Source organism: Centruroides sculpturatus, unplaced genomic scaffold (assembly GCF_000671375.1).
Source record: "Centruroides sculpturatus isolate CEXI.00-Female unplaced genomic scaffold, Cexi_2.0 scaffold1052, whole genome shotgun sequence".
Lineage (NCBI taxonomy): Eukaryota > Metazoa > Arthropoda > Arachnida > Scorpiones > Buthidae > Centruroides > Centruroides sculpturatus.
The window spans coordinates 114,606-134,265 of record NW_019385255.1 but is presented as its reverse complement, the minus strand read 5'-3'; positions in this window follow the sequence as shown (position 1 = coordinate 134,265).

The window sequence follows — 19,660 nt, the reverse complement described above, 5'->3', positions numbered from 1 at the left end:
TTAAAGATTATAAATTAAATTAAAATTTTATTATTTAATTCTTAGAAGATTTTAACCTCTTTATATATGGAAGAATGGTCAAGAGTTAATGTCTTCACGATGCAGAGGTTCCTATAATTATATAGCGTAAATAATTTGTTATGTTTAACAGATTCTAGTTAAAGTTTACGTATATTTATATATATAATTATGACGTCGCCTACTTCTGAAAAATCGTTAAAGTTCAAGGAAGTTCCGAAGAATTTCGCTTCCTTAAATAATTAAAAATTAATAATTTTATGTATAGATTTTTAAGAAATAAAATGACTTTAAAAATTTTTTTCAAATAATTAAGAAAATAAACTAGTAAATTTTCATTAGAAAAAAAAAAAAAATAGTTTCTAAGAAGCGTATGAATTCAGTGAAATTCTTAAAGAAGGTAATAATAACTGGAGAATGCTTCAACTCTTTCTAGAAATAAATCTACTTCTAATAATGGAAAACGTTTCATTTTATAATTTATTCAGTCACAGATGCACCACAATCCATCCTTGAAATTGCACTAACTCCCGTACTTTAATAATTACTCGCATTCATTAAAATTATATACAATGAAGGTAAAGTGCGTTAACTGTAAACAAATGACATAGAATGAGAAGATACGTTAATCTAAAAAGAGAAAGACAAAAGAAAAAGAAAAATATAGGAATTGTAAGCCATACAATATTCAATTCGTTCCATACCAAAAGATAGAAGGGGGTGGAAACTAAAAAAAAAGTATATATATATATATATATATCGATTTTTCTACTTTAGCCAACATATCAACTGCTGCGTTATTTATGACGTATTTATCTCCGTATACATTTCCCTTTATTGTTATTCTTTTAAGCTTGAGCAAATGCATTATTTCGGATCAAGATAGTTTTTCATTAAAGAATATTAAAAAAAGAAAAAATGCCAATGGACTTGATGCAGTCGTGAGAATTCTTGCGTCTATATAACAGCCTTGACTAGATTGCACTGCGCCTCTAGTAATTACCGTGCTCTTACCATCAGACACACCCTAACAGATGCTAGCCATCTGCCTCTCGCCTCGTACCAATATCCTATCTCTGATAATCTTTCCTCGTGCAAAATATCCAGGAAACTTCTCCACGCTATTCTTAATTGTTTTAATCCAACTTCCATTCGATGGTGTATGTTTCGTTTTGGTGTTGGCTTCGTCCTCCCTCTTAGTCGATGTTGACATGTGACTTCGGACAAGTAGTTCTGTCAATAGCAGACCAATCACAAAGTAGCTAACGCCATTATGTTTGTCTCCAGGGTCCATCTCGCAACGGTGGAGGCCGCAGATAATGTGGAGTTGTCAGTCACACCGACGGATGTTTTAATGCAATCATCTCTCTTCCTCCCTCTTAGTAAATCGCCTAGTCATGCAGACGGTTCTACTAGTTCTACTAGTTAAGCACAGGTTTTCTTATCATTTTTAACCATTTAAATGTATAAAAGAAAAAGCCGACAAAATTTATTCTAAGTCGTCTCTTTAATTAGTCGTTAAAGGAATGGTTCTTCCAGAAGACGTAAAAGGTAGAGAGTTGTTTGGAAGTAAAGTTAAATCTTTTGTAGTTAGTTAATTGGATCAACTCTTTTTATTTGGTAAGAACTAATGATTAAATATATATATATATATATAATGATATAAGAACCCTTACTACATCAAAATGAGAATGTTGAAAGTTTGAAAGCAAAATAACAGTGGAGTGTTTGCCGGGTTCAACGACCTTTGCAAAAGTTCAGTAGACAAAGAAAGAGGACTTTCTTCCGAGTCTTCCACGGGAATGGTTTGAGCGGATCAAATCGCCGAGTGACTTAATAGCATTGTTATCATAGAGCACTCTTTCTAGAGTAGTTTCGTAATACAGATCGGGATCACATTTCAAATAGTGGAAATTGTCTGGAAAGAGAGAATAGTTTGAGGCTCTAGTCGCATACAAAACACAAACTGGAAGAAAAAGCATACAATGGGTTTAAAACGGATGATCGGATCAATTCCATCCGTCATTCGTCCGTTTACTCGAATGTCTCCAAATAATATTACAAGTGTACCATTATCTAACTGATGACACTATCAAGTTGAAAGGAAACTACACGATTTTTTTTTAAAATTTATTAAATTATTAATCTCTTCGTCTCTTTTTAACGTCTCTGGACGATAGGAAAAATATTCTCATTAACGATTTTGACAATTTTCTATAAGAAAAGAATGGGACGAAAACGCTTAATGCATAAAAACATGACAAACAAGGCAATCACTTTCCATTCACTTCATTCACATTTGCATAAACTAGTTATCATTATTTAATTCCGGTAAGAATAGAAAAGCAAAAAAAAAAAAAAAAATAAAAGTACCATCAAAAGAACTATAAACCTATTTCCTAGCGTGTTATTCTTTGACCAACTTGGGTCGATGGCCAAAGGAGACTTAGTATCAATTTGTTGACATTCCACATCCGACCATCACCAGTCTCCATAAACGTTGCAGCGTTAGAACGAGACTTACACTATACCACAACTATTACTATAGTAGTATTTTGATTGGTAGCATTCTTATTTATGACGAACCCATCGGATAGTGAAAAAAGAAGACTGTCAAAGTCACATTAACTTGGCTGAGCATCAACTACTCCCTTACTACATTCAATCTCCATCTGTGGTGTATCTAACAGTCATTTTCTCCATCGAGAAAACAGTCGATGTGAAAATATCGTTGGAAATAAGTTCGGAAAATGAACAAGACTAAAGATAATACGGGCAATAACGGTTACGGGTCGATCGTAATATCGGGTTTTGTGACCTCTTTATAACGTACTTATTTTTTTATAAGCGAGAGATGTCCACTCGAATTAAACTCGAATAATCTACCTTTAAAAGTGTTGAGGTGATTCATATTTATTTATTTTTATGCTTTTGGCAGAATATAAATAACACAAAGAACAAGATTTTAATGAAAAAAACAAATGTTTTATACTGTTTTTAATGGTCATCATCAGGCTAAACATTCAAAAATGGAACATAAAATAAATATTGATATTTTAAACTAGTGTAAAAAATCATATGCATGGAGGCTGGCACATGCATAATGAGAAAAAACATAAAAATAAATAACATTATGATATATCAAAGACTGTTTTTGAAGCAAGTCTTTGAAATACCATAATCTCCACAACTAACTACAAAGATACGGACTCTATTGCGCATGTTTGGAAAGTAGCCTTTGAAAATGTTATTTTATTTTGGTTTTTTCTCATTATGCATGTGCCAGCATCCATGCACATGACTTTTGTACACTAGTTTAAAATATCAATATTTATTGTATGTTCCATTTTTGAATGTTTAGTTCGACAATGAAAAACAGTAGAAAGCACCCTTAATGTATGGAAAAGAGACATGCGTATTAATTTCTTGCTTTTTCTTTACTTGAAATCTGCTCTCTAAATATTTATCGTACCAATTCTTTAACAATCTTTCCAGGTAACCGTTTAACAAATACTTTTTGTTCACATTTTTAATTTCTTCATCTCTTTATTAATTCTAGTTGTTCAAGAAAGGATCTTACTTATTTCCATTAAATAAATATTTCTTTTTTGGCTAATTGGGCAATAAGATTTAAAGTTTATAACTTTATTTGTATTACAAGGCTTTTCATACTTATGATACTCTAAATGATATTTAAACCTAACTATTGTTATATCTAAGTAATTAAGTTTATCAAATATTACATTCTCATAGGTAAACTTAATAAATAAAATTAATTAACACTAAAACAAAAGAATAATCAGTTTTTCTAGTTAATAATTAATTCCTAGTGTTCCTGAGAAGATTGCCATTTATTTTGTGACAATATTGGCAAGCGCCAAATCCAACAGAGGGTGCTGTTTTTGAGCCAAGATGGCTGCTGAAACAGGTAAGGAGCCGACCACGTCGTCACTGATAGAAACTGAATCGGCTCAAGCACTGAACAAACACGTGGTCTGTTCCTTACCCATTTCGGCAGCTATTTTGGCTCAAAAAACAGCGCCCTCTGTCGGATTTGGCGTTTGCCAATAGTTAATTTTTTATATCTATNTTCATATTTATTTATTTTTATGCTTTTTTTTTATTGTTTCTTTATTTTCTTTTAAATTTTTCTTTAAAATAATAAATCTTCTTTAACAAAGTTTACAGACTTTAGTGGTTTGAAGCGACTTATAATTAAGCTTATTATGTTTAGTTGTAGTAAAACTTTTATTATAAAGTTATCAGTCAAATGTAAGTCGTTTTGTGCAACTAAACGTAAGGAGATTAAAGTAACGAAAGGTTTGATAGCGAGAATCGTAGTGTGCATTGATTATTTATATTTCGTGCGCCTGAAGGTTGTTTATAATTCCTACTCGCCTTTTAAGTCCGTAATCCGCCGATGGAGATGAGTTTGACAAATGCTTAAGCTTAGAAATGATAATATTCTGGTCGTAATAATATCTAAATTATGGAGATATAGAAAGAGGACGTGCCTTTGTAAGGATGAGGAACGATTACATTTGTCCGAATGACTGAACTAGGATAAATCATTGAACCCATCTTCAACAAATGAAGCAAATAGAGATTGATTTTTTTTTTATTACAAAGGTGAGCCGTGATTGAAGATATCAAACCAACGCATATACATCATCAAACCAACTTTTCAAAAACGTTCCCCCGATTAGAAATTGCTCAGACTTGTATCTCTTTCATAAAGAGTAACATTCTTTAGAAAGTAATATTCTATTTTTATAGAGCGTAACAATCTTCTAAAGAGTAACATTTTCATGAAAAGCAACGTTTTAAAACAGTAACATCCTTTAAAGATTGATTGATTAGTTAACACGATGCATCAGCAAGCTAAGTCTATATGGTCAGCCACAATTACGCCCATTACGGGCGGACTGACCCGCAATGGGGTCGGTTAGCATGGGTGAAGGATGGAAAATGATGCCCTAACCTTTAGTATCTATAATAAATTATAGATGTCTATATCTTGTTCGAATCTCGATTCCTCAGTGTTAGGCTGATATCTTACCACGTATACCTTCTTCAGACTATTATAATACAATGTTTTTAAGAGAATAATGCACTTTTCCTACAAACAATAATATATTCTTTTAAAGGATAAAACTCTAAAAAAAAATAACATGTTTTTTCAGATTAGCATTTCTTTATGAATTCTTCAAGGAATATCATCGTCTTTTTTTTTTCAAAGAGCAGTATTCCTCAATGAATAACATATTTCTTTATTGAGAGAATAATATCCATGAAACACTAACATAATCCTTTTTGTAAAAAGTAACATCATTCAGAAAGTAAAATACAGTATTCTTCCTTTTTCAAACAGCAACATTCTTCAAAAAGTAACAATCTATTTTCCTGAAGAGTAACATCCCCCGCTTAGATATTTTTACACTAATTGCAGAAATGCTTGATAACTTATTTGATTTTCTCGGCATTATTGGTTAATAGCTCTTGAAAATTTCATTAAGATATTCAATTATGTGCTTTGGCGTCTTGTGATGTTAATAAATCGCCCGTCCACCCTTCTACTCCCGTTTATTTATTAATTAATACACATCCGAGTTTTGTCCAGGTGATCGGATTTACTTATTTATTCGATGCTCGTCTCGGCATAAAGTGGCGAATTATGTACGAGGCCTGCCTATAAATATATAACTATATTCTATTAACAATAAATTAGTGAAAATTTATCTTTATAAATTATGCATATTTTTTTTATACAAAAATCAACCTGTTTACGCACTCTTCGACTGTGTTTGTTTGTCTTTTTCTTTTGTTTTAAATTAAATATAAAGATAAAAAATCGTGACAATTCTAAAAGTGATTGGCAACACTAATTGAAAATTTATAAATTAAATTTTTATTTATTTAAGTTTTTTTTAATTAGAAAAAGTAGCCAAATTTTTTCTCTTTCAGTCTTAGAATAATTAAAAATAAATAAATGCGGTAATTAATAATTTATTTTATAGTTTATAAATTATAAAATGATTAAGTCTGTAGTCGTAATAATTTTGAAAGAAGTTGGCAACACTTATTAAAACGTCTATGTTTTAATTAAAAAACTTTAAAAGAAAATAAATTTATTATAATTAATTTTGTTTGTTTCAAAAATAACTAAAAACAAATATACATTTATCGCCATTTTTTTTTATTTGAAAACTGAAAAAAATAGACAAATTTTATATAAGCATTAATTTTAGTTTAGTGTAAAATTAACCAAAAATATGAAAAATCTGGTAGTTTATCTTCGTTTAATTTAGTCTTAACAAGGTCTCAAAATTAGAAAATTTTCTATAATTTTTTAAATTGTCGAATTAATTGAATAAAGGCAAAATTTTAAGTCGGAATTGACATAATTTTATTAAACAGGTCGGCATCTAGACTCTAAATTTAAATGCTTTAATGGAAAGGAGAGGGCGAGAGAGAAGGACGAGGAAGAAGAAGAGGAGGAAGAGGAGGAGGAAAATGCTGGTAATGAATCAGAGTTTAGAGCCAGGAAATTAAAATATGAAGCATTTCTTTTGTGGAAAACTGTCAGCGAATAAAGACGTCTCGAATCAGGTAAGCTGTGTCAACAAATACTTTAAAGAGCTTACTCCACCATCTCTCGTTGGTCGAGGGAGCATTTAACAAGATTATGAAGTTCATTTACAGGAGCCATGGAATCCATTAATGCTACAGAAGCGATAGTACAGAGTAGGATTAGATGGAATTCCAAAGCTTGTCAGTCGAGCTATCTAATCGATTGACAATACAAAGGGAAGCTTCCGATTGTACAACCTAACAAGAAATATACTCGTCATTGATTTGAACTTTAATCACCAATACACTGAGTCCCGTCCCTTATACCCTATTTTCTAACGAGTCCTTTCGTAGAGTAGACATCAAAAAGACTCCATTTTTTCCTTCCTGCATATAAATACTATAGGGATAAAAACAGGTTTCTCGGTAGTCGGCCACCGAACAATCAAACATCCGACTGGTCCGTTATGATTTTGCTCGTATCTTAGCAACAAAGGTAGGAGTGGCGGGTTGCTATGGGAACAAGTAACAGATACCTATTTCCCCTTAGCCAATGATGCTGTCACACGCCAAAAACGCAGCAAAGTTCGTGTGTCGGGAGTTAACAGAACCATATTTGTCTCTCGTCTTTTCACTGCAATGCGGATAAGAAAAAAGGAGCATCCGCCGCACGCCCATTAATTGCTTCTTAGTGAGTGGATGGTGATGACCCGACATTAGTAAGCATCTCTCGTATGTCGAATATTTGGATCTGTGTGGAATGTCGGATTTGGCTACGAGGGTGGGTCCGGTCACGGTTTTGCGACCCGACTTATCTCCAGTCCGTGTGGCGTCTCAACACGAAACGACTCGACGTAATGGGACGGTAGCCGTGTTGCTTGGAAATGGGAATGAATTACATCGGTACGGAACCGAAAGGAAACGTGACGAAGGCAGAAACTACAGGTTTCTGATCCCACACCCACACACCTACAATTGTTAAGCATCGAAAAATCTTGTCGTGTCAAATTTTACCATTAACCTTTCTGACGTAATATTTCAAAAAAAAACTATACATTTTTTCACCCCTACTAAAAGACAACTGATAGAAATCCAATAGTAAAAGTAACCGTCTAAAACATTTATTCGTTCACTTCCTATGTGTTTCTGAATCTGATAACGTAACATTTCGATGGTTGAAAACACTAACCAAACCTGCAGTTTGCGTGTTTTGAAACACAAACTATCCTAACGAACTGGGCTTTATTGACAATCCAATAAATCGCATCTGTAGCAAATTAAAGATATAGATTGAAACGGTAATAGTTAAGAAAGAAAGTTTTTGTAGGAAACTTTCTCTAATTTGTAGGTATGATAGAGTTGATGGCTATGCAATTTTTTTCTTAGGAAAAGTTTACAAATTTGTAGATGATGAGAAATGTTTAGGGGAAATGCAATCCTTCCTACCGTTACGGTAGGGAGATTTTTCTTTTTTTTGAAACACGAAGAGATGCAGAACAGGACCGATAATTATGATGGAATCATATGCCAGATAAGCCAGTTTTGATGGACTGATAAGTGAGATTGAGCCAGACAATGTATGCTTCATTCTAGAATTATAAATGGATGTTTGTGATGAGAGATTAGAACGTATCCTGTTCTCCGTTGTGTAGCTTTTCTGTTATCATCAGACACATTCTTTCCATGAAATTTTTACTTATTCTGAATTTTTATAAATGTTTTTCTAAAGTTAATTTTGTTAAGGCGAGTTATATTTTGCTATAAAAAAAAAAAAAGAAAAAAGTCGAGAAAATTATTCAAATAGAATTATCTTCCGGGTTTTCGCAGAGAAAATGCATTTACGACAAATTATATTTGAATGGTAAAGCTCGATTATATATATGTATATATAGTAGATTTCTTTCTTCCGATTCAAATATTTTCAATTCTAAAGCGGATATGAAATTAAACGATGTCTAGCCGAAAAACTTATATTTATTCAAATTAGAGTAATACTTAATAGAAAATGTAGTTCTTGAAGGGATAACGGGCTGCCTCGTGTACAGAATAAGCTTATCGATCAAGAAGATAAACAATAGGATATCTAACAGATAAAAGAAGTTGTGAAAACAACCGAAGAAGAGAATAAATTGTGAATTATTAGCGAAAATCTAAACGTGAACTTGTTTGTAATGAAACAATAATACGTAGAGAAATGAATAAAAAATTGTAAAGAAAAGGGGAAAAACCTATAATCGAGTCAGATAAGATAAAATGAGTAAAAAGAAAAAAATATATAAGAAAAATATAGAAAATGAGGCGGTGTTGGAAAGTCTGTTTTTGAACGCATCTCTAAGAAAAACAGAACAAGACTAAAGAAGAAAAAAAAACTAACAACTGTTCTGCGCTGATAATCTATTGGTGATCCAATTTTGAAACTCTCTCTCAACAAGATCTCAAAGTTCCACGTGAGTTTGTCAAGCCCTTTATCAATTTATTGATTCCTGTTCACAGCTGCTTTGGCTGATGATACAGTTTTCCAATAGGCCGCAAAAGAATGAAAAAGTAAAAACTTAAAATGGAAAAATACCCTAACATTAATTTTTCATCGAATGTTTTTTCCAGAATAGTTTATTTTGAGAACAATACAAAATAATTTAGATTCTGTCTCGTTTCTTTCAGGACCCAAAACATTAACATTAACCTTCCTTACATAGCACTAGAGCGGCACGCTCTTGGGGTAAAAGGGTACGTGTTCCATAATATGATATTGCTCTTGAAAATTGTATTGTTCGAGTGACAACTAATACGAATTTCATGTGCATTAGCCATTAGGAATCTCTAAATTGGATGTTAATTAATAATTTTTACTATTAAACAAGGCTTTCTGTCTATAAATACGTAGATAATACGTAAATGTGCTTATTTTCGTAATATAGATATCATTATTCAAATAATTGAAATTTTATTATGTAAACAATAATTTATAAATGAATATATAAGAGAATATTGCTTTGTATTATTAATCAATTTTTGTTGTTGTACAGTAGCTCTATTACACATTTATATAATGTTCCTTTCTGAATAAAGTATAAAGCCACGGATTTTTTTACAACTAGTTTAATTTTTTATTATTTTATAATTTTAAACAATATGAATTTTTTATATGTTATCAAATAAATGTATACATTTTTATTTTATTCTCTAAACATGTTTAGAAAATAACTTATATATGTATAGTTATTAAACTTTTAAAGTGTTGTTTCATCAAAGTATATTTACCTCCCAATGGAAAATGTTGAAAATAAAAACGCCTATGATTAACATTAACTTTCAAGATTAAATTTTAACTTAAAATTTCGAAGAAAAATAATTTTTTTCCACGTTTATTTATTACTAAACAAAAGCACTTCCGTTTTTAAAACGTGAATAATAATAATATAGTGCGCCCGCCCGTAACAATGCGTGAATATAAACCAAGGAAATGACAAATAGGTGTGGAAAAACCAAGAAAGATTCTAGTTAAATTAACTAGAATTTTTCTCGTTTTGTAAAATAAAAAAAAAGTTCTAGTTACATTAACTTTTGCTTTCTTACGAGAAAGTATGGCTTGAAGTTGGTGGTCCACGTAAGCCGTAAGCGTGAGAAAACACGGCCGTGACGACTTTCATTCCCATCGTGACAACCGAAACGGGTGTAATAATTCTGTCAACGTGTCGCAGGTGGTTTTCCCCAGTGTACCGGTTACTGCAGTAACAAAACCGAGGCGAAATATGATTTAGAAAATAAAGAAAGAAAAAAATACATACATACATAGCCTATATATATGTATTCAAACCAATTTGATGTTATTTTGTACCAAGACTAGAACTTATTATAAAGAAAATTTCTTCTATTTTTTAGGTTAGAGAACTTCTATTCAATTTAAGAATATATTGAAGATACCATTTCTCTCTTTCTTTCTCCGTGTGTTCCTTAAATGAAGATGGATTTGAAAATTCGTTTATTATAATTTGTACCGTTGAAGGAACGTGCGCTACGGTACAACGATCCAATTAAATTTCTACATGAGAACAAAAGCGGGCGACAATTTAAACGTCGCTTTATTGTTAAAGTAAGTTTAAAATTTCTCATTACGTCACCGACCGAAATGTACTCATTATGTTTCACGTAAACGAGTATGATTAGCAGAATGTACTCGTTATATAAATGATATAATCTCATTAAACGATTCCACCTTTATTTTTTTTAATTTGTATTCTGCTTTTTAATCTTAAAAAATTCTAGACTCGTTCTTCTTGTCTCCGCCAGAAAAAAGTTTTTTCCCCTTTTATATATATATTTCCACCCCCTCTGTTTTGTCACTGGTATGTTGTTGGCTTTCATCCTTTATCACCACCAATCGTTGCTACGGCGAAATTTCTTGATTTTTTCTCCCCATGTCCAAACTTGATATATTCTTTATCTTCTTTTTTTTTCACAATGCACACTTTTTCTTACCTAATTAGATTATCATCTGGACTTGTAAAGTTGATAAAAAAAAATACACTTTAGACTTGTAAAATTCTTCCGATAATGGAATGTCGGTAGGAAAAATATAAAAATATTGTTAGGGTAACTAACAGCGACTTAAATTCTTCTGTACAAAACCCGAAAACAGTTAAAAGCTTTCAGTTTTAGTGTAAAAAAAATGAAGTGCAAGTAAGAAAAAATATTTTTTTTGATGTGTGCCATATCTAGTTTACGCGTATCGAGAAATCATTTTATAGTCAGGTTTTTTTAGGTGTATGTTGCCCCTGGAAAATAAGCGATATAGATCATTTTTTAAACCCTGATACTTAATAGAATTTAAATTTTCTTTTATATATCAGATAGCTGAATAGTTTTAGAACAGCATACAAAGCGTGAATCGAACTGACAAACGTTCCATGTTAACTCACTTTCTTTTTTTATTAAAAAAAAAAGGAAGAAAAATGTAAACATAGATTAAAAAAAAGAATATCGGAGTATTCTCTTATTATCGGAATCTTTATAACATTAAAATTTTTATTGAACAGGATTTTTTTAAAAACAATATTTATTGACTTTGCATTAAAAGAAGGATCTGGAACAGATGTCTGCTTATTCCCTTCACCGATGCAAAATTATATTCGGTACTTGACCTATCGGAAGATGTACAATTTTTTTCATTATATTTCTTTTATTATAAATAGACGAGATGGGAGAGAAAAAATAATTATAATAATTCGTCTTCATAATAAAAAAAACAGGTCGAAATTCAGGTATTACTCATTAAAAAATGCGCTTTTCTTTGTGATTATTATATTTTTTTATTTAATCGATAAGAATAAAATTTAATTATAAGAATAGATTTCGATTATGCAGCATGTTTGCACTCATTTAGAATTTTTGATCTGTTTGCTTACTTTTGTGACATTCTACATTTTTCTAATGGAACACCTCTCTTTAATTATGAAAGCAGCATACATTTTTTATCAACGAATTAAACCGTATCTCCATGATTAAATTTTATTTAAAAATTTGTAAGTGTAATAATAAATCGGAATTAATTTTGAAAGATGGGTAGAGAGAGACAACAGGAGGAAAAAAAAAAAAAATATTCAGATTATCCTTCTTTAGTTATAACAAGAACTAAGTATAATTAATTTTTTTTGTAGGTTAAAGAAACCTCAACTGTTTTTCGAATTTTTGAGGAAAATAATTAATATAGAGATGAGAAAAAATTGAGTTTTTGATACTTATGATGATAGGTGAGTAGTAAAAATAAAGAAACGGAGCAGAATGTTTTGTCGATATGTTGTATTCTCGGAATGGCAAGGTTTATGATAGCGATTCTATACAGAAAACCAATTCTATTTAGTGCTACTGTGATACACGCAAATGTTATTGCACGACCAACAAGACAATATAGCTTATTACTTCGTGCTTATAACTCCATTCGAGGATAGATTAGAACAGAATGCAGAAAGAACACAAAAATCATTCATCCAAATGTCGACTACAGGAAAAAAAAAAAACGAAATGAAGCACGAAACACAAATTACTGAAACAACTTAACTCCTAAATTAATAACATGTTCTTAACCAAGCACTTCAACACTCGACACAAACAATTTATTCTTCACAAAAACTTAGTAATGTAGATTCATTGCGGGAGTGAAAGAATTCAGAGAATGAATGAATTACTCGAAGTAGGTTATCAACAATCTCAGCCACGAGTTTTGCTCCATATCACTATATCGGGAGTGTATGTAGTAGTAGTACAACTACTACACAAGAAGGCATTTATCTGTGTGTAAAAGCAACGACTCCAGTTAGGGTAGTAGGAAAATTCCTAAATTCCAACATCAGGAAGTCCAATGCCACTTTCCCCGATGGCATTTATTTATCTTCGCACAAGCTATCTATTACTTTGTCTTCGGTCCCATGCAGCAGTTCACCCCAAAATTTTATTATTCAGGATTCAAATAAAAATAAGAGATAGAATCCTTTTACCGAGCAACTTATGGTAATTAAGATAACAGGATAAATTTAATTCCTTTTTTTTAAAGGGGAAGGAATGTAATTTAATTTCAGAAATCTTAACAAAGCCTTGTATTTTCTTTGCACTTTTTGCAACGTACAATAACCAAAGAAATTTAAGGTCTTCAACGGCACTAATTTTGCAAGACGTGATTCTAATACAGATTTCTTTCTACAAATAAGTGTTTCTTCATATAATAATAATAATAATTTATTAAAAACACAAATTCTTTTAGTGGACGGAATTAGAAAAGCAATTTTTATTTTTATTTTTGCTAAGAATTTCTAAATTTCCGGTAATTATAAATTCTGCTTTACAGCGCAGTAAATTAATTTATATACTAACTCGATTATGATAATAAAGTTCAGCGGCAAGTTTTATGAATATGGTAAAGAAATTCATATAAAAGACTTCGTGTAACGCATATATATAAACTTTAGAATATAAACAGGGATGTTGTAGCCTTTAAATCGAGTATAAATGGTCGAACAACCAAAATTTGCTTTGGGTAAATATCTTATTATTTATAATACAAAATTCCGTACATATATCTTTTATAAGAATATGCAGATTTATTGAATAAAGCTGCAATGTCAACAGTCTAGTTTTAGACGATGCCAAGCAACGTTATCGATAACGTTGTAAGAAGTGGAGATAAATTGAACTGCATTCGCTCGTTTGTAACGTCGCCGCACTACATCACGTACTTCACATTCTATAGTTAAATCTAATCCTAAATATTATTTGATAATGATGGAATTTTAAAAAATAGATATCCCTAAAATTAGCATTAGGATCGTGAGATTTAATTATAAAAAATATTAACAAAATTTTTATCACTTTAATGCTCACAGTGTATATAAATAGTTGGAAATTCGCTTCGTGTTCGTAATCGTGGAGAGAGCCGCGAGCTACCACTTGATAAATTCCCGCACTACACATTCGCCATCACTTGGTACATGAGTGTAACCTTTTTTAAAGGAACGAATGCGGTTATATTTTTAATTTTAGGTTATAACGGATGTGGCCGTAGACGAAAGAAATCATCAAGGAATAAACATTTAGATAGATGGATCGATAAGAACTAGCCCGAGGAGTTTTAATCTTTTAAGAAGGTCGGAAAAGTCGAAAACTCGGCTATCGTCTTACCTTCATTAATAAGGAAAGTAGACCGATCGACAATGGTTATGAAAATCTTTTCGTCGCTAATTTGAAAAGAGTGCGGCATCAACGTCTTGTTTGTTGATCAGAATTTTAATTAAGGTATTTTTGCAACACTCTCGTGCTTTTGAAGTGATTCGGAATCTAGTTTCTACCCATATTACTCCATGATAATTTGCCTTCCTCTTGATTAATTTTAGGAATTTTAAGGAGATCGACTAATACCCAACTTAATTCATTAGGATTTATTATCTTAATTACAATAGCGTGTTTTTTTCCTCCTCCTCATCCTTGTTCTCTTTACTTATTGAACATAATACTAGAATACTTGCTTCTACCGTTATTGCTATTTTATTGTAGATAGACATGAGAAGAGGATGGATATATATATATATATAAAGGGGAAGGCTTTTCAATATAATGGTCTAAAGCAAATATTTTTGTTTTGGATATTATTCTTTCTGTTCTTTCGCAATCTCCCGTAAAATAAAATGAAAAATTGTATAAGAAAAAACTACTAAATTCTTGAAAATTTTTTTAAAATTCTCATCGCTTTGAATAGGTTTTAAGAAGCACTTAAGAAAAAAAATTACAAAGGTAAACAATTAAGAAAAATAGAATATTAAATCTTCTTATCTTAAAATTGGCTAGACCACTTAATAGTTTGATGAATATGTTTTAAAGTTCGACCTTTATTCTAGATAAAGTACTTAGAATTTTGAAAAAGTTCCCGTATTCAGATAATTCGGAGTAAGACGCGTGAGTATTCGTTAGATTTATCATCCAAATAATTGGAAAAATAATCATTGTAGTCCGCTTATCGATAACTATATCGACTGAAAGGTATATACAACGCTAGCTGTAGTAATTTGTAATAGTACAGCTGTATTTTTCATGTTATGACGAAAGAAAATTTATCTGTCAACATTTTTAAGTATTACTTTTCAGTAGTTTCCCTGAAAGTGTATATATATATATATACACATATATATATATTTTTTTTGGGGGGGATCAAAGTCAATTCGTAACAGTGGCATTCCTAATGTGTCAAATTGAATTTGTACATGGAATTTTGATCGGCGCAATAAAAAAAACTAAACAGGATTAGATAGCACTTCAAATCTTTGTACTGATACACATCAGATTTGATATCTTTAAAACCAATCTCGGTATCACTACAAACGTTTAATGATAAAATACGCTTCGGGATTGTGTGTTTATATATATATTTTGCTAGAGTAATCTCTCTACGATGTACTTTAAAACTTTAATTAGTTGTTAGAAAAATATTTTCAACTGCTTTTCCTCGAATTTCGACATTGCAATCGTCATCGGAAACGTCTACTAGATTAAAATTTCGAGAATTTTATTTCTTCTTGTACGGAAATTCTTCTTATAATCAATAACTATCTTATCCTTTTTTTCATATATTCCAATGAATTTCCATTTATAAAAACGTAAATTGTTAAAGAGATACTTTAATATAATAATCGGTTAGGAGATAGAATGGTTAAATTTTCATATAAATTAATAATAATTACGCGACGGAACCTTCTACTTAATCTTTTTCTTTGGAGAGAAAGAGGGAGGGGGTAAAAAGATGGAAGACGTTAGGACATCTGTTCATTAAAAGTGAGTCATTATATTCGAAGTAAATATGGCCGAAGGTTAAATCGATAATTGGCTATTAACTTAAAGTAGATGTTTGTTTGGAATTTTGAATACATTCTTTGCCAGTGGAGTAAGTTTTTACTTTGTTACAGTTTAATGAAATCTTTATCTGTCGGCATCGACATTTTATATGATTTTGATGAAAAGAAACTAGTGGACAAAAGAAAAGAATGAACTTCGATATCTATTGGAGGGGTATTTTAGATCGATTCTTGAGTCTTTCTGCTCAGAACACAATAGGGTAGTGAACGGTTAGAATTGGTGCAGCATCTTCAGCAGTTCCCAAATGTCAAGAGTGGATCTATTGCTTTCTTCCAAACTTTTTCTTCTTGCCCAATCTTCTGCAAATGTCGAAGATGCCAAAACAACTCTTTCTCTTGGTGAATGTCCAACCAATTCTCCAACGAAATTAGATTTAGAACGGCAATCAGCTGATAAATTGTATTCTCTAGCGATTATAGATTTTTATTTAAAGTATCTCTCTCTCTCTTTCTGATTTTAAAACTCACTCACTCACACACAATAAAGTCTCTTTACAAAGTCGAACCTTTCACGATTTTTTAATCAAAGATCGATCGACATTACGGATAATTATATATATATATATCTTATATACAAGAGAGTAAGAGAGAACTTTAGATCGATAAAATTTTCGAACAAAGAAAATGTTAAATTATGAAATTCTTTAACTTCATTAAATATACGATTCCAACTTTAGGTTGGATCACGAAATGACGAATTTATTATTTAATTCATTATTCACTACTCGGGAATTTTGTTTTGGATACAAAAATCCTTTATTTGACTTTCCGAGATAAAAATGAATTTTCTTTATTCGTAAAACGGGGAAACAGTCAAAACAGATCAATTAGTCGCAGCAGGAAACATAAATCTGATTTTTAAAAGGGATAAAATGATCTATAGACGAATTGTATTGGTAAGGAAGTTCCGATATTCTAAATTCCTTTAAAGGAATTCCTGACGCGATATTTGTAAATGTCCATTAAGTTAAAATAATGATCAAGTCGAATCGGTTAATGGGAGTTTTAAGGATTTAAAGTATTCAAACTTTCTCTGCTTAAGGATAGAGTAGACACAACCGCATAAATTCATTACAAATCTAGCAGCCACTTACAAAATTTCTGATTGTAATCAACGGAAAATTTAGTATTTTAACACTCAAAATATACTTTTTTACTTCAAACTGCACTTCTCTCTCTATATTTACTAATCAAAAAATATATTTTTAAGTAGAAACAGATTAGACTTAATTTCAAAAGTTCCAAATAATATATTATTAAACATCAATTTTTAATTTATAAATTAAAGTAAAAAATTTTTTAATTTGAAATTTAGTATCGTTATTTTAATAACAAATCTAATTATGACCCCTTTCGAGTACATTAGTTTAAGATCATTACAAAATTATTGATTACTTCATAAATAACTGCATAGTTAAGAAAAAATGTTCTGTATATATATATTTTTTCTAATACATTTTCCCCCTTACTTTTTAAATCTACTTACGTTTAACTTTCAGAATATTAACTATAAATATTTAATTAACCGAAACGTTTCCAACCAGAAATTTCAATTTATTCTCGTGCATTAAGTAATATTTCATTACGACTGACTTTTCGGAATCTTGATAAATATATCATGCCNTTTTTTCTTTTCCTCTATCTTCTACGAAATAAAATTTCATTGCATATTTGGCAAATGGAAATTTCACAATAAATCTACTGTTATACAAGTAGGAATGATGGTTACTGTGCCCATATTTTTTGTATTTTTTTTAATATCAAATCCACAAACTATATAATCTGATAAACAAGCAATCATCTTATTTGATATCATTTACAATATCTGTCCAAAGATAATAAAAAAATCTTCACACAAAATTAAAAAAAAATGAAATAAAACAATAATAATAATAATCTTCCATTTGATTTTCTACAAATACAAATAAGATACACGAAGAAAGGAACATTTTTTTCTTAACTGACTAGATAAATGTCTTTACTACAAATAAATTTTATAGATATATATATTTTTATTTTATATATATATATATATATTTTTTTTATTTTTTTTTCTTTGATTAATTCAAAAATATGATTTTGTTCTTCTTCTTCTTCTCCTTCTTGAAATGATTTTCGTGTACAAATAACTTCAACAGTATTGTTATTATTAGCTGTTTTCTTTATCTTTTCAAATATTAAATTGAAATATATTCTTGAAAACTAACAAAGACAATACCGATGCGTAACAATTTGACAATACTTAGTTAATAAAAAACATATTGCGAAACCACATAACATTTTTTTCTTTAAGATGTTATTCTACTTGTCTGATAGAAGCAGAAATACAATCACAACATATATATATATATAAGATATTTATATATATATAAATAAAAAAATGAGAATAAATACTTTGATGTGTTCCACTTGATTTATTCTCAATTCTTCTACAGAATCGAATAACTGATCTGTCACTAAAGTGGATTTCTGGATATTTGTTATGTTCGCCGATTTAATGCCAAATCGAGATAGAATAGTTTTGATTTCGACTCGATTTTTTTTTCTTTCAGAGAACAGAAGTTTGTCACTCGAAATAAGACTCGAAACTTCCGAGATAAGCGCGAATATTTATTAGAAAAAAAAAACAGTTTTACCCATCTTGTTTTATCCGTAGATAACACTATAGAAATTGCCTTTCCAAAATCCCACTTGTTTCATGTTAAATTTATCTTAAAACGTCATCAAATTAATTAGTTAATTGTCAATTTTTCTAAGCAGAAGAATTTAAACATTTTTTTTGATTTAAAAATATTCTATTCCTAGTTTCGTTGAGTCGAAGAATTGGAAAGTTATCTGAGATATCCGAGTTGATAATTCCACTCAACTGATGCAAAGCTTGTTGCGATCTATCGATGCATCTCGATCGGTTTATGCACACTTCACCGATTGACGTCTATCTGATCTACTTGGCAATTGAGTTGTTAAAAGTCTGCACAAAATACTCTTTTACTAAGCAAATCTCACAAGAAACTCAAATTGCAGATTTTAACACTCGTATCTCATGAAAAGAATCAATGCGATTTTAGTAAAATTCTTTAAATTAATCAAGTTCTTGAAGGGGAAAATAACTAAAATTCGATTCTTGTAATCGAATTTAATTTATATTTTACCAGAATAATTTATTAAATTTAAAAAAAAGAAGAAAAACATTTAAACAAACAACAGATCTCATAACCCTATGGCAGCAGTTTTATTGCTACAAGGTTATAATACATCAGTACAAATGTATCCACTTGTTGCAAACTTTTTTAAATATTTTTTTTTTTTACAAATGCTTTCTTTCTTTATATATATATATATAATTTTTTTTCTTTTCCTCTATCTTCTACGAAATAAAATTTCATTGCATATTTGGCAAATGGAAATTTCACAATAAATCTACTGTTATACAAGTAGGAATGATGGTTACTGTGCCCATATTTTTTGTATTTTTTTTAATATCAAATCCACAAACTATATAATCTGATAAACAAGCAATCATCTTATTTGATATCATTTACAATATCTGTCCAAAGATAATAAAAAAATCTTCACACAAAATTAAAAAAAAATGAAATAAAACAATAATAATAATAATCTTCCATTTGATTTTCTACAAATACAAATAAGATACACGAAGAAAGGAACATTAAAAT